Consider the following 2,859-nt stretch of genomic DNA (forward strand, 5'->3'; position numbering starts at 1 on the left):
TAGTCTGGGTGAGGGGCTGAGGGCTGTTTTCAGGCTGGCGGGTGACTGAACCTCCCAACCTCTCCTTTTTTTCTTTTTTTTTTCTTATTCTGGGATTTATTTACCTTCTATGGCTGTCACTGGAGCTGAGAGCTGGTTTTAGCTCTGAGGCTCGGCTCCAGCTTGAGGCCTCGGCTGCTGAAAGCAGGTATCTGGGTTTCTTTGGCTTCTATAATTGAAACACTGTTGCAACTCCAGCTCTGAGGCCCAGCTGGCTGAAAGCCAGGTTTCTGGGGTTTGTTTAGCTTCTGTAATTGCAATATTGTTTGTTAGAGTGCAGCTCAGAGGCCCGCAGCGGCAGGAGGGGAACCTTGGCTTCCTCCATCACTGGAGCAAGAAAGCCTCCTGTTCGCTTCAGCTGCCTGGCTGCCGGCTGCCAACTTGGTTGGCAGTTAATTTGCATATCGCCCTGATTAGCCAATGGGAAGCATGTCGGAGGTATGGTTAATTACCATGTTTGTCTATTATTAGATAGGATATTTCATATGGGTAGGAAAATTTAGACAGAGAGCAGTTAAATAATTTGCCCAACATCAGAGAGCCAGAAAGTGGTGAAGCGAGGCTATAGCCAGCTAGTCTCATTATCAAAACTTAACCACCCTTAGCTACTACATTTTTCTGCCTTTCAGGATGGGAGGAAGGAAAGAAATGGACAGTAAAGGAAAGAAGGAAGTATGCAAAATGACTTGATTTGGGGGGGCGGGTTGGGGATATTTTTCAAATTGCCTAAAAGGAACTTTACCTTTAGAATTAGGAACTAGAATATCTATATCTGTATAATCTATATTCATATCCACATCTGTATCTGCAGTGTTACGCTGTATAACAACATTTTGGTTAAAGCATACATGCTGATGGCCCCATAAGATTATAATGTATCTGAAAATTTCCTATTTCCCAATGACTGTAACTTCACCATGCAACACATTATCACAAGTTTGTGGTGATACTGGTGTAAACAAACCATTTATATATACTGTATGTAAGTATAGCACATACAATTATATACAGAACCTAATACTCTATAATGATCATAAATGACTATGGTACTGGTTTATGTATTTACTTTTTTGTTATTTTAGAGTGTACTCTTTCTGTAAAAGCATGTGTGATGTTATGCTGGCAGAAGTCTCATACACCTCATGTTTACCACGTCTATCATGTTTTCTTCTACTTGATTTGATCTCATGTTGTTTTGTATAGTAAAATGCCACATAGGCTTGTAGCCATGGAGCAACAGGTTATACCATATAGCCTAGATGTGTAATAGGCTCGAGTCTAGCCGCTAGACCATCTAGGTTTATGTAAGTGTTCTCCATGATGTTCACACAAATAGGAGATCACCTAATGACCCATTTCTCAGACTGTATCCCCATTGTTAAGCAGCGCATGACTATAATCAGCACATGACTATATATCTATGAATCTGTTGGGGAGAGAAACAAAAAGCTGCTCAGAGCATCATGCATTCATCTCCCTAATTCACACTGACCCTTCCTACTTAACCCCCATAGTAGCCATCTTCTCTCTAAACAATGCCACTCACTGGCATGAGTAGGCCCCCAGGGACTGTGTCTCAGTTCTGTGACTTCAGTTGACTGGACTAGGAGACTACCTGACTCACTTTGGACCAATATAATTTTCTTACCTGGAGACTTCAATTGGAACCAAGAGCCAGGCAATCAATCTGGGTTAGAGGGCATATATAGTCAGAGTAGTTTACCCAATCCCTAAATTTCAGGAGTTTAACTTTATTTCTCAGTCATATTACAGTACAATGTAGGTCATTGGAGATGGGGAAATGCTACGCTCCATAAATTTTATCAAATACCTTGGCTCCTTCAATCTAGTGGCTCAACGATTCTCTAAAGCCTTAGTAAAAGGAAGAGGGAGAAGATATAGGGGTGCAGAGTAGGTGTTTTTTTTAAATTGGTCAGGCCTAGAAGTAGTATGCATCACTTCTGTCCACAGTCCACTGACTATAACTCATCACATGACCCTATGGAACTGCAAAGGATGCTGGGAAATGTAATCTAGTTGTATGTCCAGAAAGAAGAGAAAATGTGTAGATGACCATCTATTTAGTCTCTATTACAACACACAAGTTTTGAACTGTGGGGTTCAGAGTCTGTTTACTATGCTCATGTAAAAACTAAAAAAGCTGATTTGTAGAGACAAGAATAAAGCAGATATCCACAGAGAAACAAAGATGAGAGACAGAATTATGTGGTTTCTTCCTGGTTTTCAACTTTGTGGCACCACTTTTTTTTGTTTTGTTTTGCTATTTTTTGTATATATAATTTTTGTAATAAAAGATTTATTGAGTTATAATTCACATGTCATAAAATGCAACCTTTTAAAGTAAATACTATTTTAGTATATTCAGCGTAGTGCAACCATCATCACTATCTTATTCCAAAATGTGTTAATCTCTGCCAGAAGAAATTCCAGGCCCATTAGCTGTCATTGTCTATTCCTCACTCTGCCCAGCCCCTATCAACCACTAATCTACTTTCTGTGTCTATGGATTAGTTTATTTCAGACATTTCATATAAGTTGAATCAGACAATACATAATCTTTTTTGTCTAGATTCTTTCACTTATTCAAGGTTTATCCATTTGTAGTATGTATCATAACTTCATTTCTTTTATGACCACATAGTATTCTACTGTATGGATATACTGATTTGTTTATCCATTTATCAGTTGATAGACATTTGAGTTGTTTCTACTCTTTAGCTATTATGAAGAATGCTTCTATGAACTTTGGTGTAAAGGTATTCATGTGCACATATGTTTTCATAGGAATGGAATTGCTGG

Source organism: Myotis davidii, unplaced genomic scaffold, assembly GCF_000327345.1.
Source record: "Myotis davidii unplaced genomic scaffold, ASM32734v1 scaffold6, whole genome shotgun sequence".
Taxonomy (NCBI): Eukaryota; Metazoa; Chordata; class Mammalia; order Chiroptera; family Vespertilionidae; genus Myotis; species Myotis davidii.